Genomic DNA, 24,687 nt, shown 5'->3' on the forward strand with positions numbered 1-24,687 from the left:
CGGCTGGACTCGGTGCAGGCCATGCAGCGGGAGCTGCAACGCAGCCGGCTGAGGCTCAAGGAGCTGCAACAGGTGCTGGCCGAGGAGAAGTTCAAAGTCATCTACCTGCAGACCGCCCTGGCCCGGGAGGAGCGGGGCCGCGGCCAGGGTGGGGGCCGGCCGGGGGTCCCCCAAGGCCCCGAGGACGAGCGGCAGGACCGGGCCCGCTCCCTGTCCTGCTCCTCCTCCTCCTCCTCCTCGTCCCCGCCGCAGCCCCCCGAAGAGCCCCCCGCCCCGGGCTGCCGCCTGCGGGTCCCCGGCCGGGACTCCCCGGACGGCAGCTACTACAGCTCCGACCACGAGGACGCCTCCTCCGCAGGTAGGAGGAGGAAGCAGCATTAGCCTAAGCCTCCCGTTTGCACCCTCCCGGGCGGTCGGTCCAATCAATCAATCAATCAATCGTATTTATTGAGCGCCTACTGTGTGCCCACTGTTGGGTAGGGACTGTCTCTATATGTTGCCAACTTGTACTTCCCAAGCGCTTAGTGCAGTGCTCTGCACATAGTAAGCGCTCAGTGCTCTGCACATAGTAAGTGCTCAATAAATACAATTGATGATGATGATGTGAGCCCACTGTTGGGTAGGGACTGTCTCTGTATGTTGCCAACTTGTACTTCCCAAGCACTCAGTACAGTGCTCTGCACACAGTAAGCGCTCAATAAATACGATTGATGATGGTGATGTGAGCCCACTGTTGGGTAGGGACTGTCTCTATATGTTGCCAACTTGTACTTCCTAAGCGCTTAGTGCAGTGCTCTGCACATAGTAAGCGCTCAGTGCTCTGCACATAGTAAGTGCTCAATAAATACGATTGATGATGGTGATGTGAGCCCACTGTTGGGTAGGGACCGTCTCTGTATGTTGCCAACTTGTACTTCCCAAGCGCTCAGTGCAGTGCTCTGCACATAGTAAGCGCTCAATAAATACGATTGATGATGGTGATGTGAGCCCACTGTTGGGTAGGGACTGTCTCTGTATGTTGCCAATTTATACTTCCCAAGCACTCAGTGCAGTGCTCTGCACATAGTAAGCACTCAATAAATACAATTGATGATGATGATGTGAGCCCACTGTTGGGTAGGGACTGTCTCTGTATGTTGCCAACTTGTACTTCCCAAGCGCTTAGTACAGTGCTCTGCACACAGTAAGCGCTCAGTAAATACGATTGATGATGATGAGGTAACTGAGGCCCAGTGAAGTGACTTGCCCAAAGTCACACAGCTGGCAGCTCGCAGATTCGAACCCACGACCCCTGCCTCTGTAGCCCGTGGTCTTTCCACTGAGCCACGCTGCTTCTACATTTTATAGATGAGGGAACTGTGGCCCAGAGAAGTGACTTGCCCAGAGCCACCCAGGTGACAAGCGGCGGCGGTGTGGGATTAGAACCCACGACTCTCTCCCCCTTTTAATCAATCAACCGATCGTATTTATTGAGCGCTTACTGTGTGCAGAGCACTGTACTAAGCGCTTGGGAAGTACAAGTCGGCTTGGCTCGGTGGCAGGAGCCCCGCCTTGGGGGTCGGAGGTCAATCAATCAATCGTATTTATTGAGTGCTTACTGAGTGCAGAGCACTGGACTAAGCGCTTGGGAAGTACAAGTTGGCAACATATAGAGACAGTCCCTACCCAATAGTGGGCTCACAGTCTAAAAGTCTACCTCCTTCCCTTCCCCACAGCACCTGTATATATGTATATATGTTTGTACATATTTATTACTCTATTTATTTTACTTGTACATATCTATTCTATTTATTTTATTTTGTTAGTATGTTTGGTTTTGTTCTCTGTCTCCCCCTCTTAGGCTGTGAGCCCACTGTTGGGTAGGGACTGTCACTAGATCCATCAATTGTATTTATTGAGCGCTTACTGTGTACAGAGCACTGGACTAAGCGCTTGGGAAGTACAAGTTGGTAACATCTAGAGACAGTCCCTACCCAACAGTGGGCTCACAGTGTGAAAGTCTACCTTTTAGTAGACAGTCTACCTCCTTCCCTTCCCCACAGCACCTGTATATTTGTATATATGTTTGTACATATTTATTACTCTATTTATTTTACTTGTACATATCTATTCTCTTTATTTTATTTTGTTAGTATGTTTGGTTTTGTTCTCTGTCTCCCCCTTTTAGACTGTGAGCCCACTGTTGGGTAGGGACTGTCTCTATATGTTGCCAACTTGTACTTCCCAAGTGCTTAGTACAGTGCTCTGCACACAGTAAGCGCTCAATAAATACGATTGATTGATTGATTAAAAGGGGGTTCTAATGCCGACACCGCCGCCGCCGCTTATCAGCTGGGTGGCTTCGGGCAAGTCACTTCTCTGGGCCTCAGTTCCCTCGTCTGTAAAATGTAGAAGCAGCGTGGCTCAGTGGAAAGAGCACGGGCTTTGGAGGCAGGGGTCATGGGTTTGAATCCCGGATCTGCCACTTGCCAGCTGTGTCTTTGTGCAAGTCACTTCACTTCTCTGGGCCTCAGTTACCTCATCTGGGAAATGGGGATTAAGACTGTGAGACCCCCCGTGGGACAGCCTGAACTCCTTGTAACCTCCCCAGCGCTTAGAACAGTGCTTTGCACATAGTAAGTGCTTAGTAAATGCCATTATTATTATTATGGGGATGAAGACTGAACCCCATGTAGGACAACCTGATTACCTCGTATCCACCCCAGCGCTTATAGCAGTGCATTGCACATAGTAATAATAATAATAATAATGATGACATTTATTAAGCGCTTTACTATGTGCAAAGCACTGTTCTAAGCTCTGGGGAGGTTACATGGTGATCAGGTTGTCCCACGGTGGGCTCACAGTCTTAATCCCCATTTTACAGATGAGGGAACTGAGGCCCAGAGAAGTTAAGTGACTTGCCCAAAGTCACACAGTTGACAATTGGCAGAGCAGGGTTTTGAACCCATGACCTCTGACTCCAAAGCCCATGCTCTTTCCGCTGGGCCACGCTGCTTCTCTAAGTCAGCGCTTAACAAATGGCATCATCATTATTATTATTATTATTCCGCGGGGCTGAGGGGCCGCTGCCTCTCCCGCCTCCCATCTTCCCTCTCCTTCCCCCTCTTTCCTTTTCCTCTTCCTCCCTCCATCCCACCCCTCCCTGGCCTGAACCTCACCCAGCCCTCCACTCTGTCCCCTCCTCACCCCTGGACCCGGCCCTCCCGTTAAGAGGAAGAAAAAGGGTCCACTCGGAATGCTTTCACGCGGCAGACAAAATCAGCTGCCAGCTTTTAAAGTAATATGTGGCAGTAGAACACAGGCAATAATGGGCGAAAAAATAATAATAATAATCATGGCATTTGTTAAACGCTTACTATATGCTAAGCACCATTCGAAGCGCTGGGCACTGGAGGCATTCGAGATCGGCCGTCAACCGCTCTACCTGGTGTCCGTCCCGCTGACCAGGATTTGGAGAGGCGGAGCAGAAGCCAAGAGGCCGATGGGACCCTTTAGGGCCCGGTCACCCGCTCATCCTCCCATCTTAGGCGGGGTGACTGACCCAAACGCTTAGTACAGTGCTCTGCACACGGTAAGCGCTCATTGAGTACGACCGAATGAATGAGGCTGCAAGCAACGGTTCTGACTCCTTTTATGCCCCCGCGGTGCCTTCGATTTTCCAGTTTTCCTCCAAACTCAGTCGTTGTCAGAGCCACTCCTAACTCCCTCCAGGGCGTCAGCCCCCAACAGAAGGAAAAAGGGAAGGGAGCAGGGGGAAGAGAAGAGGAGGTCGGGTGTCCAGGTCAAGCCGAGGTTAAAATTTTGGGACCTCCTGTTGTCTGCTTTCCTTTTCTGAGCATTGCAGCAAAGATCCCCGACTTTGGGTTGGTTCCAAACTCTCCATTACTAGATCTTATCTGGGAGAGCAGTAGTTGAATGAAAAATCTTCCTCTTTGGCTAAAAGCACACTTAGAAAGCCCATAGTTTCATATGTTTTGATCACTTACACTCATTCATTAGCTGACTGGCTGCTTTCCCCATAGGTAGCATTTCTTCAGCATTGGCCAGGAATGATCTTCCAAGCCCCTTTAGCTCAATGAGGGGAGAAGAGGCTCTCAGCTCTAAACGCCAGAAGGCTCTGGTGTCACCTCATAGTGCCCCCAGCTCATTTTTTGTGTGAGAGGAACTTGGTTCCCCTACCAGCCCCCAGGCTTTTGTTCTTCCCTCCCCTCTGCATTTTCTCTCTTTCCTCCGGGAAAGGCAGGTGTGTGCAGCCTCGACCCCGACTCCATAGAGCCCTGAACGGAGTTGGGGAAATCTTCTCCCCTTTTAGCCTATAATATCCTTGAGGATGTCGACAAGCACCCGGCACATAGTCGGTGCTCAGTGAAGTCTGATGATGATGTTTCAGGACAGAGAATGCCACCCTCTGGGTGCCACCATGTAAATTCCCAGGGCACGAGGCCCCGGCATCTGTCTTTAGGCCATGACCATAAAACAGAGAACCTTAGGTAATCTGGGTTTTGTTTTTTTTGCCTAAGACTAAACCTCATACGAACGGCCGTGGGGGCGGGGGTCCTTCATGTGATCCTGACTCTGGGAGACTGTTACAAGGACCCTTCATCAGAAAAGAGCAGTTTGCCAGGGGTGAGAGCTGAGTGGCTGAGTTCACTGTGGCCATCCCCTTACGGCCTAACCATGCGCGGCTTAGCTCACTGACTGTGGCAGATCTCCCGCTGGCCAAGTAGGTACTTTGAATCGGTACTCTTGCTCTTTCTTTCTTTCCCCCTTTTTGGCTGGTCCCCGGGGAGAGATGCCGTGGGGAGCCAGTGCAGAGTTCTGAGAGCCAGGTGACCAGTGTCTTATCATTAAAGCCCTGAGCAGAGGCGAGTGAACCTTCTGGCACAAACAACTGGCGTAATCATTATCCCCTTTCAAGCTGTGGTGCTTCTGTGCCCCCCTAATGACATGCATCAGTCAAAAACTCCTCACCCTCGGCTTCAAGGTTCTCCGTCACCTCGCCCCCTCCTACCTCACCTCCCTTCTCTCCTTCTCCAGCCCCCTCCGCTCCTCTGCCGCTAATATCCTCAGTGTGTCTCGTTCTCGCCTGTCCCGCTGTCGACCCCCGGCCCACGTCCTCCCCCTAACCTGGAATGCCCTCCCTCGGCACATCCGCCGATCTAGCTCTCTTCCTCCCTTCAAAGCCCTACTGAGAGCTCACCTCCTCCAGGAGGCCTTCCCAGACTGAGCCCCCTCCTTCCTCTCCCCCTCCTCCTCCTCCTCCCCATCTCCCCCACCTTACCTCCTTCCCCTCCCCACAGCATCTTTATATATGTATGTTTGTACATATTTATTACTCTATTTTACTTGTACATATTTATTCTATTTATTTTATTTTGTTAATATGTTTTGTTGTCCGTCTCCCCCTTCTAGACTGTGAGCCCGCTGTTGGGTAGGGACTGTCTCTATATGTTGCCAACTTGTGCTTCCCAAGCGCTTAGTACAGTGCTCTGCACACAGTAAGCGCTCAATAAATACGATTGAATGACCGACCCGTGCTGAGGGTCTCCCTCTCCTCTTACTCACATCTTATGCAGAGTTTGGTGCTTGTCTCCAGCTTTTATAGACAGAAATAACTGCCTTCTTCCAGGGAAGCAAAATGCAGCCTTTGAAAGAAGTCCAGCTATTTAATGTCATCCCTATGAGAGGCAAGTAGCAATGGCTATGATTTATTTAAAGTGGTTTCAATTAAAATGACAAAGCAAACAGAGCATTTTGAATCACTGGGTTTTTTTGTTTTTCAACTCCTTGTGAGACTTTTCTCGTTGTTGGATGATGATGGCTGTTCATTTTCATCATTAGTATTTACGGAACGCCTGCTGGACGGTGGAAGTAAAGTGTTCCTTTTTCTCTTTGGTTCTTGGATGGTATTGATCATCAGTCAATATATATTGAGCACTTACTGTGTGCCAAGCACTATATTAAGCGCTTGGGAGGGTACAATATAGCCAAGTTAGTAGACACGTTCCTTGCCCACGATGAGGGGAGCTTAAAGTATCAGGGAGAAGGGTTAAAAGCTTCGTGAAAATGAGTTATTGGTTCTGGGGGAGTGTATGGAAGCTCCTTCTTTGGTGCCTTAAAAACGCAAGGATATTTGTGATTTAGGTGGAGTCTTCTCTGAAGGCAGAAAGATAGCCTTGTAAAATCACTTTAAGCCAAGCCGGGCGATACTTACGCACGGTGCTGCCCTGATAGGTGATCAGTACCTGGTGACCAGAATGCCAAGATGAAGTTTGCTATGGGGAGGGGAGAAGAGAGAGAGACAGAGAGAGAGAGAATGAGAATGTGTGTGTTTTGTTTCTGGTAGCACTCACTATTCTGCTAGTCTGAGATCAAACTGTGGATTGTTTTTCCTAATTAAAAACAGACTTTCCCCGATGGCCTGGTTTTCTTTTTCTCTCAGGAATGCAATCATGATTTACATTGCCGATGGAAATATTACTACACAATTACATAGTTTCCTTGGTGTGAGGAAGGGTTTTCCCCATTAATTGGGACCTGCTGCCCACAATTCCTTAGGTGCATTGGATGTTCCCCAGTAACCTTGCATGTGACATTCTGAGCTGTGGCCCTAGGGTTTTTCTTTTCCCTTCTTGGCTGACGGAATGGCTGAGTGGTTTTGGTGTGCCTCTTGGGAGAGGAGAAACTCAGAGGTTTACTTTGATTCCTTTGAATCACAGGTTTAAATCCCAGCATGCCAACTCAACCCTCCCTTTATGCCACTGAAGATAAAGCTTTCTTGCAAAATGAGGAAAAAGAAATAAGGTAACCACTGAGTCTTTCCCAGAGGCAGTAAGTGAGCTGAAATTAGCATACAGTATTCCTTGCCTACTTTGTCATTATCCTTAGCAAGTGGCCATTCCCGTGGCTGAAAAAAAGTTCAGCTTTCTGGGTCTTTTGGCCAAGATCTGCATTATATCCTGTCTGTCATTTTGAAGCCTTTGAGGTCCATGGTCTTGTGTAAGAATTGGATTTCTCCTGCTGTCCCCCTAAACCCAGTCCCTTTTTCATTTTTCTGTCTCCCCTCCGGGAATGTAGCCTTTCTGTTGAGAAGAGGTTTGGGATCTCCTGATCTTCCTTGATCTCTCAGCCGCCTTCACTATCTAATCTTGATTTCAACAAGGTAGTTCTCTATCGATTCTCCTCTCATCTCTCCCAACATTTTTTGTAAGTCTCATTTGCTGGCCCTTCCTCTGCCTCCCACCCCTAACTTTGTGTGTCCTTCACCATTCCCTGTCTGGGTTCCCGCCTCTGCTGCTCAGTCTTTATACTCAGGCTGTCACTGAGCTCATCCACTCTTGTAGTTTGTTTCCACAGTTGTACAGATGAATGACTCTCAAATCGATCCCGCTAGCCCCATCCTCTCCCCTCATATGCAGTCTCATATTTTCTCTTGCCTGCAAGACCTCCCCAGGTGGCTGTTCCCTTAAGCTCAATAAGTTTCAGTCTGAACTTATCTCCCTCCTCAATCTTCTCCTCCATCTAGCTTTCCCATCTTCCCTGTTTCTGAAACCTCCATCCCTGGCATTATTCTTGAGTCCTCACTCTTTCAACTCGTACATCCGTCCTGTTGTTAAATCTTGGTCTGTGCTCTCCAGCGTTTCCCCATTCTCCCCTTTTCTCTCCTTCCAAACAGCTCCCACCCTGGTTCAGGTGCTCTTCCTAGCTCAGCTTGACATCTGCATCAGCCTCCTCAGTGGTCTCCCTGCCTCCAGTCTCTCCCCTTACCATTCATTCATTCATTCATTCAATCGTATTTATTGAGCGCTTACTGTGTGCAGAGCACTGTACAAAGCGCTTGGGAAGTCCAAGTTGGCAACATATAGAGACGGTCCCTACCCAACAGCGGGCTCACAGTCTAGAAGCGGGGGGAGGGGGGGGGGGGGACAGACAACAAAATTAAACATGTGGACAGGTGTCAAGTCGTCAGAACAAATAGAATTAAAGCTAAATGCATATCATTAACTAAATAGACTAGTAAATATGTACAAGTAAAATAGAGTAATAAATTTGTACTAATATATATACAGGTGCTGTGGGGAGGGAAAGGAGGTAGGGTGGGGGGATGGGGAGGGGGAGAGGAAAAAAGGGGCTCAGTGTGGGAAGGCCTCCTGGAGGAGGTGAGCTCTCAGTAGGGCTTTGAAGGGAGGAAGAGAGCTGGCTTGGCGGATGTGCGGAGGGAGGATGGCATTTGTTCATTTATTCATTCAATCAATCGTATTTAAGCGCTTACTGTGTGCAGAGCACTGTACTAAGCGCTTGGGAAGTCCAAGTTGGGAACACATAGAGACGGTCCCTGCCCAACAGCAGGCTCACAGTATAGAAGGGGGAGACAGACAACAAAACAAAACATATTAACAAAATAAATAGAATAAGTATGTACAAATAAAATAAAGTAATAAATACGTACAACCATATCTCTCCCCTTACCAGTCTCTTCCTTTACCAGTCTGTACCTCCCTCTGCTGCCCAGATTATAATTCTAACACATCATTCTGCACACATTTCCCTATTTCTACAGTAAAAGCTCAAATGCTTATTTATTCTCCCCTGCATCAGGCAGAAACTCAGCACCATTAGCTTTGAGGCACTCACTCTCTTCCCTTTTTATCTACTTTCTTCTCCCAAACCACCCCAGCTTGCACTCTTTGTCTCTCTGTAGCTAACCTGTGCCTTGTTCTTCTCTCTCCCACCACTGTCCTTTCGCTCATTTTTGCATCTTCCCCCATCCCACCCTCCCCGGTAACTTTAACACCAGGATTTGGACCTCATACCGACTTGTGGATTTCTGCACAATAAATCTTCAACCCTCCTAACAAGTTTTCAGCACTCAGTTCTGGTCTTTCTGATCCTTGATTAGCTCCAATCTTTCATAGATGGGAAGGCTTAAAGGGAGCCCAAAGCTCACATAGTGTATCTGGCAGCAGCACAGAAAATGTTTGTTTTTTTAATCCCTTTTGTCCTTAGCAATAGGGAGACTACTTTTTTTTTTCAGTTTAGTTTTGTATTCAGGGCTTTTTGGGTGTTGTCCAAGCTGTTTCTATAAATGTTTCTGGAACCAGGGGACGAGTCTCTGGGCATCACACTGGCCCCGGGGTTTTCATTTTTGACTTGGCTGACTTGTCTCCCCCTTCTAGACTGTGAGCCCACTGTTGGGTAGGGACTGTCTCTACATGTTGGCAACTTGTACTTCCCAAGCGCTTAGTACAGTGCTCTGCACACAGTAAGTGCTCAATAAATACGACTGATTGATTGGAGAAGCAGTGTGGCCTAGTGGAGGTAGCTCAGGCCTGTGAATCAGAAGGACCTGGGTTCTAATCCCCGCTCTGCCACTTGTCTGCTGTGTGACCTTGAGCAAGCCAGGTAACTTTTCTGTGCCGTAGTTCCCTCATCTGTAAAATGGGAATTACAACTGTGAACCCCATCTGGGACAGGGACTGCGTCCCACCTGATAACTTGTACCTATCCCACTGCTTAGGACGGTGCCTGGCACATAGTAAGCAACTTCACAAATACCACAGAAACAAAAAACTTAGCCAGAGGAGACCCTCAGAGAGCTGGAAGCTTACATCCCCTTGGCCTAAAGAGGAGTAAGATGCACCTGCTGGATGGTGGTGCAGCCTCCAAGCGGGCATGATGTAGCCTTCTTCCATCATCATCATCACATCCAGAATTTACTTAGTATAATGCTCTGCCCGCAGTAAGCCCTCAATGGATAAGATCAACTGAGGCTCAGTGTTTACGTACCTATCTTTAAATGATGTATTATAAACTATTTCTCCCTCTCTAGGCTGCAACTCTGTTGCACCGTACTCTCCCAATCGCCTAATACAGTGCTCTGCAAGTAGTAAGCGCTCAATAAATACTGATGATGATGAAGATGGTAATGTACTGTACTAAGCACTTGGGAAGAGTCCAAGATGTGTTTTCTGCCCATAAGGGGCTTACCTTCTAACAGTACCTAGGAAAATCATTTGAAACTCAGTAGCTTGGTCTTTGCTACAACTTCCCCCAAATCCTCAAATGCCCAGGAGGAAATGCAGACCAATTCGTCTCTCATCCCACCTCTGGAGGCCATACCTTGCTGGCATATGTTTATGCAGCATTTCAAGCCCCTGCCCGGGGCTCTGCCGACGGAGAAGTATATTCCTGATAATTCTGCACAACAGACCTGGGAGGCCTAGCCTCATATTACACGTGAGGAAAGGGTGGCAAAGAAAGATCAAGTGATTTGTCGTCAGTCACTCAGCTGAGAAGACAATGGAGTCCAGACTAGAAACTCAAGCCTCTGCCAAACTCTTCCTCAGTCCATGGAGCACGTGTGCTCTAAATATTAATTGAGCTATTAATCAGATCTACCTAATGCCTTTCTTCCCAAGATCTCGCACCTACATCTCATCCTAGGCCACATCTCACCTGCCCACCTGTACATGTAACCTGCTGAAGAGGACCAGATCCCTGAGAGGCTGGGCTTTGTGAAGGTCTGCTTTGGGTGCCATTGCTCTCACCTTCAATCCGGGGGAGCTTCCTGGAAAAGGAAAATGTTGAGGAGAATCGGAAATAAGAAAAGGAAGGCCCAGCCAGCAGCAAGTGTGAATTTGATTGAAGCATCTTGGCCTATGCAGAGGCACGCCTAGAGCTTGTAAACTTGTGGTAAAGCTGGGTTCGAAACCCGGCTCCGCCACTTATCAATCAATCAATCAATCGTATTTATTGAGCACTTACTGTGTGCAGAGCACTGTACTAAGTGCTTGGGAAGTACAAGTTGGCAACATACAGAGACAGTCCCTACCCAACAGTGGGCTCACGGTCTAAAAGGGGGAGACAGAGAACAAAACCAAACATACTAACAAAATAAAATAAATAGAATAGATATGTACTAGTAAAATAAATAGAGTAATAAATATGTACAGACATATATCTGCCGTGTGACCTTGGGCAGTTTGCTTAACTTCTCTGCACCTGTTACTTCAACTGTGAAATGGGGATTAAGACTGTGAGCCCCATGTGGGACATGGACTCTGCCCATCCTGATTAGCTTATATCTACCCCAGTGCTTAGTACAGTGCCTGGCACATAGTAAGTGCTTAACAAACATCATTTAAAAAATCAGTTTGTAAACCCCTTGAGGGCCAGGGCTGCAACTTTTACTTCTGTTATATGCTGGCTAGTGCCTAGGACAGTGCCCTGCACATAATAATAGTGAAGGAGAAATAAAACCATGGAGACTCAGAAATGGAATGCTTATCTTGAATAGGAATGGCATTAGAGTTGGCTTGGTGAGCAGCTCTGAAAGCGTATGTGGAGAGGAGTAACAGTGCAGCATTGCTGTGGAAAGTCATTTTGGAGCAAATAGAGGGTTTGGAAGAAGGACGTGAGATGGATGGGGCAATAGGAAAGGGGGTGGATTTGGGGTAGAAATGGACACTGACCATTGCCTGGACTGCAGTTCGAGCTGATGGGATGAATTTAAGTGATGTTGGAGAAGACGCAGCGGTGAATCTTAGCAAGAGACTGAATATGAGGAGAGAGAGGCTGTGAGGAATTAATGGTAACCTCAAAACTCTGTAGCTGTGAATTGGAGGGGCAGTGTGGTTGGCCACAGTGACAGAACGTTAGTTGCAGAGAGAGCTTGGCCTTAGGAAAGATGAAGCACTGACACAGACGGTGGGGTAGCAGCCATTGCTACAGTTTGACTGGAGATATTTTGCCAGGGTCATTCCAAGGATGCCGCATATGCCATGGGTGCACTGCCAGAAGGAATGCCGATGAGCTAGGCAGCACCACTCCCTGGGCTCCCAAAGCCATCTGCTCTCCCAGCTCTGCCAGTTCCAGCTGGCCTCTCCCAGAGCCACTGATGTTAGAGGTGGAATTTGTTTTGGCTCGAGGAGTTCGTTTTGCAGTTATACTGCTCAAGAATATTTACCAAAAGGTTTGGAACCAGAATCTTCTCATTACTTGGTTATAAGAGGCCAGAGTGTTCTCATGAAAAGTGTAGTTTCAGGGAGCAAAAGTGTAGTTTCAGTGTTCTAGTGCCAGCTCTGCCACTGACCAACTGGTTGAGATTGGGCAAGTCACTCAATCTCTCTGAGCCTCAGTTTCCCTCATCAGTAAAATGGGGATAATACTACTTTTTATGGTATTTGTTAAGTGCTTACTATGTGCCAGGCACTGTTCTAAGTGTGAGGGTAGATAACAAGGTAATCAGGTTGAACACAGTCCCTGTTCCACATGGGGCTTGCAGTCTTAATCCCCATTTTATAGACGAGGTAACTGAGGTACAGAGGAGTGAAGTGACTTGCCCAGGGTCACACAGCAGGCAAGTAGCGGAGCCAGGATTAGAACCCCGGTGCACCCGCTAGGTGGTGAGGCAGTCTCCAAGTGGGCATGATATAGCCCTCTTCCATCATCCCCCTCATCCTCATCATCGCATCCAGAATTTACTTAGTATAGTGCTCTGCACCCAGTAGGCCCTTAATGGATAAGATTGACCAGTGCCTCTTCTTGCCTCCTCGCCTCCTCTCTGCCTCACAGAGATGTTGTGAGATCACAGTGCTTGGCACATAGTAAGCGCTTAACAAAATACCATCATTATATGTAATCAATCAGTGGAATTTACTGACCACTTACTTTGTGCAGAGCTTTGTGCTAAGCACTTGGGAGAGTACAGTGCAGTGGGTAGACAGCTATCGGGTTGGGAGGTGGCGAATATCAAATGATCAAAGGTCACAGATCCAAGTGCACAGATGACATAGAAGGGAGAGGAATCTGGGGAAGAGAGGGCTTAATCGGGGAAGGCGCTCGATACATACCATTTCCATTACTTTCCAAAGCAGCCAGGTGGGGAGAAACAGGGTCCAGCAGTTTACCTATCAATCAATCGTATTTATTGTTATTATTATTATTAATAATAATGACATTTATTAAGCGCTTACTATGTGCAAAGCACTGTTCTAAGCACTGGGGTAGATACAAGGTAACCAAGTTGTCCCACGTGGGGCTCACAGACTTAATCCCCATTTTCCAGATGAGGGAACTGAGGCCCAGAGAAGTGAAGTGACTTGCCCAAAGTCACCCAGCTGACAAGTGGCGGAGCTGGGATTTGAACCCATGACCTCTGACTCCAAAGCCCGGGCTCTTTCCATTGAGCCACGCTGCTTCCCTGCTTATTGAGCGCTTACTGTGTGCAGAGCACTGTACTAAGCGCTTGGGAAGTACAAGTCGGCAGTCAAGGAACTTCTCAGAGCCCAGGATCCTGCAGTCTCCAAGGGGCCAGAGGGCCTCTTCCAACATCAAATCCCAGCAATGAGATTCCCCGGGGGGGAATGCATCCTGGGCCGGAATTTTATTATCGGGGCTCTCCCCTCCCATTGTACCTTCTTGCCCCCCAATCCCTTGGCCCAGAAGCCTACCAGCAAGTGGGCGAATATTAATGCCACCTTCCCCACTGGGCACATGCCAGGGCGTCCAAAACCCAAGTCGTGGATTCCTCAGGACGAGGAAGAGAATGTGGGTAGCGGTTGCACTCTTAGTTCCTGGGTCCTGCAGCCTGCAGGAGACTAGCTGGTGTCCCTTGGGTGAACCCATTGCTAGTCCTCATCCTCTTTCTCTTACAACTTGGCATTGGCCTTCTCCCTTCCTCTTCCTGCCCTGCTCCCACCTCCCTAGCAGTTGGCCAACAGTGTTGCAAACAGACCTTATGCACTTTTTACCTCCTTTTCACAGCATCCGGAAGGTCTGTGCTCTTTGGGCCGAGTTGGGATGGTCTATCTTAATGGCCGAAATAGATTGTAGGGTTGCAGTAGCCTTTGGAAACAAGAGAATGAAATTCTTTCTTTCTTCCTCCCACTCCACCCTGCCGAGAGAGATGCCCAAGGATCTTGGAAAACCCATAATTTGAATAAACCCAGACTATGTTCTGCAGAGCATCCAATTACCGAAATGTCTCCCAGCTGCAGCCTGAGCAGTAAAGTGAGCATGGACTATGTCTAGTGGAAATTGCATTTTCTATTACAGAAAAACTCTGCTCCAAATTGAACTGCCTTCCTCGAGTTTGTACAATGGCACCATATATATATATATATATATATATATATATATATATATATATTTATATATATACACAAGGCTTTTTTTCCCTCCCGGCATCTTGAGAAATTCCAAAAGTGCTCTCCTTCTGACAGTAGCCAAAGACTCTGAGGGTCGGGAATGTAACAAACCTTACAGAACACTCATTTCTGGCCCTAGATCTGGCAACCAAGGAGTGTGTGCACATTGAAACATGTGAGCACAATGCTCTCTTTGATAATGTGCTGTTTGGCAATGGAACCCAAGTTCATTATGTGGCTCTTGTGGGCTGCTTTCCATGCCCCCACTCTCCCCTCTTCATTGTCTCGGAGGGCAGTGGGTCCGAGACTGGTCATTTGGCGGTGCCCCTTGCTGGAAGCCCTGCCTCGTGTTGATTGGTGACTTGGCTGTACCTAAACTCTACAGCCTGGCAATTGAAGAACAAAAATTAATGAACCCTTTAAATTGGCAATCGAAAATATCAACAGTAAATCACGCCCTCCACTGTCCTGGCCCTGTGTTCGTCTCCTCCTCCCCTTTGGAGCCACTGCCGGTAAAATACCTCTGGTGGGCTGGCTGGAGCCTCGCCCAGATTGAGATTTATATATTTATTTTGTAAATCACAGAATTGGGTTCACACCTCCCCGTCCTACAGTTGTGAAGCTCCTAAAATTCCAGGCGGTGGAATCCAGCCCCATCCTTTCCTTTGAGGATGTAACTGTTCCATCTGAAGCTTCCCGATTTTTATTTGCTACTTGGTGAAAGCAGTAGTAGAAAACAAACCAAAGAAGTTTAAACCAACAGCAAACACAGCTTATGTGGGTAGACCTGATAGTAATGTCTGAAGACCTTGAATCTGTAGAGCCCTCTGATTTCCAAAGGGTTTACACAGAAATCATTGGATTTTGACTTCACAGCCTCTTTGTGAAGTCAGGTGGGATAGGTATAAATAGTTATATTTCCATTTTGCAGAGGAGAAATGAAGTGATTTGCCTCAGGTTGCACAACAACCAGAGATGGAGCTCCTACCAGAACTCAGGTCCCTGGGCTCCCAATACTGCCCCATATTTTAACTGTAAACTCCTCCGCTAGACTGTAAGCTCCTTGTGGGCAGGGAACCTGCCTACCAAATCTGTTATACTGTACTCTCCCAAGCGATTAATACGGTGCTCTGCACACAGTGAGAACTCAATAAATGTATCAACCATTTCTCTCTGGGCTCATAAATGTGTGGTCTTTCCCTCACAACACCTTGCCTCATCCCTTCCTCCACTGCTACATCGCTAGCATCTGAGCTCTTTCCCAACCTGATTTATTTTGCATTTCAGACATTTTTCACCTTTTGGTAGGCACAATAGCCACAGATTTTTTTTTTTTTTTTTGAGTATGTGACCTTGAGGGGGAATACTCATTGGTTGTGCCAGCTTGGACCCTTCTTGTTTTTGAAAATAATTCCTTAGTGGAAAACCATTTTTTGCTTTGAATTTTTCCACAGAACCAAGCTAACATTATCTGGAATTGTCCTATGTTGATTAGTACTAATGTTTTTGAAGCTGCCGACCATGAGCCCTGATCCAGGAACTTTGATGCAAGAACTTCTGACCGATTGAGTTTGCATTTCAAGCTTTTATCCTTCTTCTTTCCCAGTCTTGTCCAGGCTCATTGGGGGATAGGATGAAGGTAGCAGCACAGAGGCATCGAAACCTCTGGATAGTGGCTGTCGAAGGATATACTTCCGGATCAATCAGGAGATAAAACCCGAGGATTCAGTTCTGTAGAAAGAAACCAACCAACTGCAGCTTCAGCCTAATAATATTCACTCCTCTCAGTCTTAATTTCAAAACATCCTATTATTAGTTGTCCAGCATGCTAGGAGGGCAGGCACCATTTGGGAATATTTGGCCCCCCATAAGAGCTTTGATAGGCTTACCCCAGGCAGAAATGGTGAGAGTAAGCACAAGAGGGAGTTTTGGTCAGGAAGCAAAAGTTGAGAGTAATCAGGGATTTCCCCAGTGCCTGGTAAATATTGCTGTTTTTTCCCCTTCTCTGCTCTCAGGCCTGGATGTGGATGCCCTTTGCCGTGTGGGGAACACAGGGACTGATGTTCAAGGGTGGGGCCCCGGGAAGGATTGAAGAATCAATCAATCAATTAATCAATTGTATTTATTGAGCGCTTACTGTGTGCAGAGCACTGTACTAAGCGCTTGGGAAGTACAAGTTGGCAACATATAGAGACGGTCCCGACCCAACAGTGGGCTCACAGTCTAGAAGCGGGAGACAGAGAACAAAACCAAACATATTAACAAAATGAAATAAATAGAATAGATATGTACAAGTAAAATAAATAAATAGAGTAATAAATCTGTACAAACATATATACATATATACAGTTTTGATGGGGGTAAGGATAATAATAATAATGATGGTATTTGCTAAGCGTTTACTATGTGCAAAGCACTGTTCTAAGCACTGGGGGGATACAAGGTGATCAGGTTGACCCACGTGGGGCTCACAATCTTAACCCCCATTTTACAGATGAGGGAACTGAGAAATTCAGTCGTATTTATTGAGTGCTTACTGTGTGCAGAGTATTATATTAAGTGCTTGGGAGAGTACAGTGTAACAGATTTGGTAGGCATGTTCCCTGCCCACAAGGAGCTTATAGTGTAGAGGAGGAGTTTACGGTAAAAATATGGGGCAGTGTTCCCTGGAAAATTACACCTTGACTGTCTCATGACAACCCCTGAACAACATGCTCTGCCATGTTAAATTTCTAGCCCCAGACTAGGTCCCCACAAGGCCAAGTCAGTGATGGTTTGCATATTTTTGCAGAATCCACGTTTCTCGTTGACCGTGATGAAGTCTGTCTGATTAGTTAGCTGAATTCAGGAGGAGGAGTAGGCAGCGGGGAGATTGGAAACTAGAACTCTGTTCCAGTAAAGCAGGGAAGGTCCAAAAAGCATTACTTTGAGCTGGTGCTGACAAAGTCTCTTTTTCTAAGAGATTGTGCCCTTGTTGGGTCTCATTCATTCATTCATTCATTCATTCATTCAATCGTATTTATTGAGCGCTTACTGTGTGCAGAGCACTGTACTAAGCGCTTGGGAAGTACAAGTTGGCAACACATAGAGACGGTCCCTACCCAACAGATTCATTCATTCATTGATGAATGAATGAATGGTGCTGACAAAGTCTCTTTTTCTAAGAGATTGTGCCCTTTCTGGGTCTCCTGATTGGCTCGTAAGTCTGCCTGATTGACAGCTGCCTCCTGGGCACCCTAGTAGACCTGCTTTCCTTCCCACACTTGACTGCCGTATTACGGGAGCTCAGTAGACTGCCCTTAGCTCAGCTTGACTCCCTTTCCTCACCCCAGTCTGGGGCAGCAGTAGCAGGATAGCCGGGAGAGGAGAGAGAAGCAACATGGCCTAGTGGATAGAGCACAGGCCTGGGAGTAAGAAGGACTTGGGTTCTAAACCCGGCTCCACCACTTGTCCGCTGTTGACCTTGGTAAGTCACTTCACTTCCTCTGTGCCGCAATTGCCTCATCTGGAAAATGGGAATTAAGAGTGTGAGCCCCACGTGGGACATCGACTGGGTCCAACCTGTTTAGCTTATATCCACCCCAGCGCTTAGTACAGTGCCTGGCACATAGTCAGCACTTAACACATACTGTAAAAAGAAAAGAGAGGGCTGAGGTCTGAAAATAGCCTGGCATTTATTTATTAAGGGCTTACTATGTGCAAAGCACGGCTCTAAGCGCTGGGGAGGTTACAAGGTGATCAGGTTGTCCCTTGGGGGGCTCACAGTCTTAATCCCTGTTTTACAGATGAGGTAACTGAGGCACAAAGAAGTGAAGTGACTTGCCCGAAGTCACAGAGCTGACAATTGGTGGAGCTGGGATTTGAACCCACGACCTCTGACTCCAAAGCCCGGGCCCTTTCCACTGAGCCATGCTGCTTCTCTGCCTGCAAGGCCAACTGTAGTCTGTCATGTGGCTGTACCGATGGCAGGATTTCTGGAGTGGCTTTTAGTGTGGACTCCCAAACCCAGCTCCAGAGGCATTAATAATAATAGTAATAGTAATAACTGTGGTATTTGTTAAGTGGTAAGTGCCAGGCACTGTACTAAAGCACTGGGGAGGATACAAGCTAAGCAGGTTGTGCCCAGTCCCTGTCCCACAAATCCTCACAGTCTCGATCCCCATTTTACAGATGAGGTAACTGTGGCTCAGAGAAGTGAAGTGACGTGCCCAACCTCACACAGCAGACAAGTGGCAGAGCCGGGTTTAGAACCCATGACCTTGAGACTTCCAGTCCCATGCTTTATCCACTACGCCATGCTGCTTCCCTTTCTACTGCTACCCCTAACTTTTCCCTTAGAATTAGTACATTAGAGAATCAAACTTCTGCACATCTCTGCTAGAGATGTCTTGGCATTTCAAATTAGGTTTGTCCTGGCCTGATTTGGGTCGAGAAAGGAAGCTTGCACTAGAAAATTTCTTTTTAAGTCCAGATGCGGCCACAACCTCGTGAAATTCGTTTTCTCATGGAAGCCCAGACAGACCAGCAGGGTGCCTCTCATTCCTCAAATCTCAAATCAACAGGACACAAAAGGGTTTGTTTGTGAAAGAAAGCAGCTGCAGGAAAGACAGACTCTCCTTCTTCCCTTCATCTTCCACCCCAACTCCTCCTCAAGTTACTTTCTTCAAAGCCTCCTCTTTCACAATCCAAAATGAAGAGGGTTTCAGGAGCAGAAAAATGGAAACAGCAACAGTGCAGGTAATGCTTCCTTGAACCAACCCTCTTCCTCTTTCCAGGAGCTGTGGTTTCCCCAGGGCTGGAATTTCTAGAAACAGGAGTGCTTGTTAAATCTCATTTCTCTTTGTGGAATTTGGCTCCTGCTGGACGGGCTGAAGGCTTTAGGGACTGAAACTTCCAAAATGTTGTCTGGATTTAGAGTGACATTTTGTTGTCTGATGCTAAGTGGGTTTTTTGAGCTATGAAGGAAGGTTCAGTGGACCACCAGGGATAAAGGCATACAAGAGGGCCAGGAGATGGAACACCTAGAGCTGTCGGTTTACCAGGAGGGCACTGTCATGCCAAGTCTCCTGGTGCCCGTGTTGGAGGCAGAATACCATGAAGGATGGACCTTTGGTCTAGACTGGCCTGTTCTTGCATCTGTTCTTGTAAGAGAATGTTTACCCTTCCCCCAAAGCTAATCTCTCTGGTGGTGGGTTTCCTCAACCTTAGAAGTGGTCTCTTTATTACAGTTGCCTGGGCCAGATTATGCTTTCCAAACAACTAAAAAGTTTCAAAAAATTTGACTAAAGATTAACTTGAAGATGCCTTTGGGCAGTTGGTGGGGGAGGTGAGGATGGGAACCTTTCGGAGCAATTTTTGTTTGTGTTTACGGTGTTTGTTTAAAAAAAAAAAGAGTAGGTGAGGACCACTATCTGATAGATGAATCTGGTGATGTGAAAACGGCTAGGATGCAAAAACCCACAGAGGCAGTGGAACCAAATGCAACCTTTGGATTGACAGAACTAACCCGGCAAGATGAGGTGGGGGGAACCCTAGGGTGGCTGAATAAAAGCACCCACTCCGATTTGCCTCTGCAAATATCCTTCATCCTCTGGGGGCCCAGTTGGACTTGAATTTTCATCAGAATCTTTGCCGATGTCTTTCTCGTGGTACTGAGCATGACACTGGACGCCCCCACCCCTGTGTCCACCCCAGGGCTGCCCCCGGGGTCAGATGGCTTGGGGCTATCTCCCTGGGGCCCTACTCCCTAGGGGAACCTGCTCTTCCCATTGAGTAGGATAGTGTTCCAGCCTTTGGTTTTGGCTTCTCCTACTCATTGGAGTATGGCGGGGAGGTTAGGAGGGTGGTGGAGGAGTGAGAGAGGTGGCGATTTAAGGGGACCCTCCCCTGGTCTGGGTGACTGATACCAAGCCGTCACCCAGAGTTGGCGAGATCCTCTCACCCTGCCACAGGCATGCCCCTCTGAGGATGCTGATCTGCAGGAAAAGGCATTCGGGTAGAGCTGACGGTCCTTTCCATCCAGCCGGAAAGCTGTTCCAGTCCCCAGAGAGCTCCAACTGCTGTGTTTTCCCTCCTTTGATTTCACTTGAATCTTCCAGAAGCTGCCCCAAGCCTAATTTCAAACCTCCATGGCCTGAAGAGTCTATGTAAGCTGGCAAGGGAGGATCTCCATTGGGCTGTGGAATCATTTTGCTTGTGTGAGTTGGTAAATATTTGCCCATCAGGAGCCAGCTCTGCCAGAAACCGATAAACTGAACTTAATCTGGCATCTTTACCCTCACTGTTAACAAGAACACTTATCACTGAAGGCTGGCTGCAGTTCAGCTAACTCTCTGTGGAGAGGGCTGCTTGTGTACAGTTTATGGTTTCCAAAAGCAGTGACCAGCAACGGTCCACAAATAATACTGTACTCTGGTAGTGCTTGGTGTTGACTTAGCATCTGGATCACGAAGCACTGGGGAGGATACAAGCTAATATCGGAGAAAATATCGGAGGAGAAAAGTGGTCAGGCAGTGAAAGAATCTCACCTTCAAAATCTCCCTAAAATCCCACCTCCTCCAACAACCCTTCCTGGGTCAACACCCTAAGTCACATCAGCTCATTTGCCAGCTATAAGCACATAAAAGTTTACTTCTACCCTCTTTCAGCACTTATGTATGTATGTTTGCTGGATGGGTTTTTTTTAATGGTATTCGTTAAGCCCTTTCTATGTGCCAGGCACTATACTGAGTGCTGGGGTAGATACAAGCTAATTAGATTGGATACAGTCCATGTCCACCTGGGGCTCACAGTCTTAATCTCCATTTTATAGAAGAGGTAATTGAGGTGCAGAGAAGTTGAGTGACCTGCCCAGGGTCACACAGCAGACAATGGATTGTTCAGTCAATTTATTTTGAGTATATCATTTGTAAATATTTTTATGTTTATCTCTCCCTGGAGAATGTAAGTTCCTTCTGGGCAGGAAACATTGCTTCACGCTCCCCTTTATACCTATAATGGGCAGGGAACGTGCCTACCAACTCTGTTACATTGCACTCTCCCAGGCACTTAGTACAGTGCTCTGCACCCAGTAAGCACTCAATAAATATGATTATTTGATTAATTCCAATGGATGGACTTTCCCAACTGCTTAATACAGTGCATTGCCTCCAGTTGATGCCCAGTAAATACCTTTACTTCTACTACCATTACTTCTAATCCAAAAGTAGGATTCTCTCATAACAGTTGCAAAGCTGTCCTTAGTTTTCTGACCCTTTCCTGTTTTCACAAGGTCACATTATCACTAACTGCCGAATTTTGTATAGAGTGGGAGAGCTTTGTAGAAGATCCTGGCCCACACATGTTGTCCCAGGTTGGCTCATGGGATCAACAGAGAGCATTTACATTGGTCTTTGACTGGAAAGGCAGAGCCATCGCAAATGTGAAGTAGAAAATCGCTTCTTCCCTTTTCAAAAAGAATATCTGTCCTCTTACTAACCTGTTGTTTGCATGTTGTCGCACCAAGTAGAAGAAGCTGGAGTGGTGTGAGCAATTCACAGGACTTGTGCATTTCTCCTCTTTTATGTCAGACCCTTTCGTTTTCCACCGCTGAAAGTGGAGAATGGCTATCATGTGTTATGACACTTTTTCTCCATTAGCTCTTTCCCTCTTACCTTCTGCCTTCTTCGTCTGCTACTCCCAAGCAGCAGTCTATGCTCCTCCCAGTCAGAAGAATAATATTTATTGAACCCCTACTATTGAACCCTCTCTAGGCCGAAAGCTAATTGTGGGCAGGGAATGTATCTGCCAACTCTGTCGTACTGCACTCTCCCAAACTCTTAGTACAGTGCTCAGCACCAGTAAGCCTTCAATAAATAGCATGGCTCAGAGGAAAGAGCACGGGCTTTGGAGTCAGAGGTCATGGGTTCAAATTCCGACTCCGCCACTTGTCAGCTGTGTGACTTTGGGCAAGTCACTTAACTTTTCTGTGCCTCAGTTACCTCATCTGTAAAATGGGGATGAAGACTGTGAGCCCCACGTGGGACAACCTGATCACCTTGTAACCTCCCCAGCGCTTGGAACAGTGCTTTGCACATAGTAAGCGCTTAATAAATGTCATCATTATTATTATTATTATTAATAAATACCATTAATTGATAGAATGTGTGTGGAACACTAAACTAAGTGCATGTCAGAGTACGCTAGAGTTCAGAGACGTGATCTTTGCCCTCAAGGAGTTTACAGTTGAGCAAGGGAGACAGACACTGAAATAATTTTCAGGTAGGAGGAAGAAGGAGTACAGCTCCATCTTTGCTCATGCCCTTCCCGCTATCTGCCTGGTACTCCCTCCCCTTTCAAATCAATGTCGGTCACTCCGTGGTATTTATTGAACACTTGCTATGTGCAGCGCCTTGTACTAAGCACTAGAGAGAATAATGCAACAGAGTTGGTAGGTATGTTCCCTACCTATAAGGAGCTTGCAATTAGCTTGTATTGTACTTTCCCAAACGTTTAATACAGTGCTCTGTACACAGTAAGCACTCAATAAATATGATTGATTGATTGACAGCTCCAGATCACATTGACTATATTCAGAGCCCTTCTGAAATCCCACATCCTCAAGGAGACTTTCCCCAATTAAGTTTCTTCTCCTCAGTTCATATCTCCTTTCTACTATTACAGCACTTGTGGTTCTCCTGGCCTCCTGAAATGTTTATATACATATCGATCTATTTGCTGTACTGTTGATGTGCTTATTCATTCAATCGTATTCACTGAGCACTTACTGTTTGCAAAGCACGGTACTATTTATTCACATACCCATTTTTCAATTTTCTTTTCCTTCCCAAGTCTAAATAATTTTAAGTCTGTCTTGTTAGGACTTAGAATAGTGAATCTTTGAGGAGTAGTAATAGTAGTATATTGTAATACTAAGCGCTTACTGTGTGCAGAGCACTGTACTAAGGGCCAGGGAAGAGAATTACTGAGTTAGACCTTATCTCTCAAGGGGCTCATAATCTATGAGGGCAGGGATTGTGGCTTTTACAAATATTAGCCTCTCCCAAGTGCTCAGTTCAATGTTCTGCACACACCAGGAATGCAGTAAATAGGATTGATTTTTTTTTCCTTAGGGGTTTTAAGGCTTTATACTGGAGCCGTTGCCTCTATCCACAGAACAAGGAAACACCATGATTTAGCAGGAAAAGCGTGGGCCTGAGAGTCAGAGGACCTGGGTTCCATTGCCGGCTCAACCACTTGTTTGCTGTGTGACGCTGGGCATGTTGTTTAACTTCTCTGTGCCTCAGTTACCTCACCTGTCAAATGGGGATTGACTGTGAGTCCCATCCAACCTGATCAGCTTCTATCTACCCCAGCGCTTAGAGTGCCTGGCACTTAAGTTGAATTCCTTGTGACATACTTTCTAAAGAAAAGAATTTAGAAGAAAATGCTCCTGAGGACCCAGAGTGAGAGTTGGAAGATTCCTCAAGAAGTGCGTGGCAGGTAGTGGAGGAAGTTAAGGCCTTTTAGGCCTGGGACTTTCCCACTCTGGTCTGTAGGTTTGGATTTGGCTGCTTGATTTTCAGGAACCTGAGCCTGGTTGTTACTTGACTCCAGGGATCTTCCTCCTCTGCCTGGCGGCTGACTCAGAGGGGTTTCACATCTCCATTTCAGCTCTGACCATTTCCTGACCATTCTGAACATTTTCAAAGGCCAAACCGCAAGGTTTGCAGATGCTGCCGAGGTGAGTTTTTCAGCTGCCAGAACCACCTGGGGCAATGAGCATTGGCTGGAAATGAAATCTGTCTGCTGGGCCCGGTTTGATGGTGGAATTTTCTTGCAGGACCCTGCCAGTACTGTGCTAGGTGTTTGGGAAAGTACAATACAAAAGGATTGGCAGAAATGTTCCCTGCCCACAAGGAACTCACTGTCTTGATGGCAACACAGGCATTGAAATAAATTGTGGATGTGGACATAAGTGCTGTGGGGCTGAGAGTGGAGTGAATATCAAGAGCTAAAAGGATACAATCCAAGTGCATAGGTGACACAGAGGGGAGAGGAAGAAGGGAAATGAAGGCTTAGTCAGGAAAGTTGTTTTGGAGGAGATTTTGATGGTATTTATTAAGCTCCTACCATGTGCCAGACACTGTACTAAGCGCTGGAATAGATACAGGCAAATCGGGTTGGACACAGTCCCTTGTCCTACGTGGGGCTCAGTCTCAATCCCCATTTTACAGGTGAGGTAACTGAGGCACAGAGAAGTTGAGTGACTTCTCCCCCAGGTCACACAGGAGATGTGATTATCATAAGGCTTTGAGTGTGAGAAGAGTGGTGGTCTATTGTATATGAAGGGGGAGGGCATTCCAGGACAAAGGGGAGGACATGGGCAAGAGGTTGGCGGTGAGACAGATGAGCTCGAGATGCAGTGAGTGGATTGGCGTGGGGTTTTAGCAGGAAATCGGTGAGGCAAGGGAAGAGGGGGTGAGCTGATTGAGTGGTTTAAAGCCAATGGTAAGGAGTATCTGTTTTACGGGGTGGTGGATGGGCAACCCCTGGAGGC

At 47.1% G+C, this 24,687-nt stretch overlaps 1 protein-coding gene across 1 annotated transcript in view; it reads left to right on the top strand.

The window, feature by feature from the left end:
• The first annotated feature begins 275 nt into the window (after positions 1 to 275).
• Positions 276 to 24,687, top strand: part of ABR (ABR activator of RhoGEF and GTPase) — a 169,920-nt gene continuing 145,508 nt past the window's right edge. The window contains exon 1 of the mRNA XM_038758748.1: positions 276 to 358. The gene's annotated coding sequence lies outside the window, so the exon portion shown is untranslated. The remainder of the gene's footprint in view (positions 359 to 24,687) is intronic.

This window comes from Tachyglossus aculeatus, chromosome 17 (genome assembly GCF_015852505.1).
Source record: "Tachyglossus aculeatus isolate mTacAcu1 chromosome 17, mTacAcu1.pri, whole genome shotgun sequence".
Lineage (NCBI taxonomy): Eukaryota > Metazoa > Chordata > Mammalia > Monotremata > Tachyglossidae > Tachyglossus > Tachyglossus aculeatus.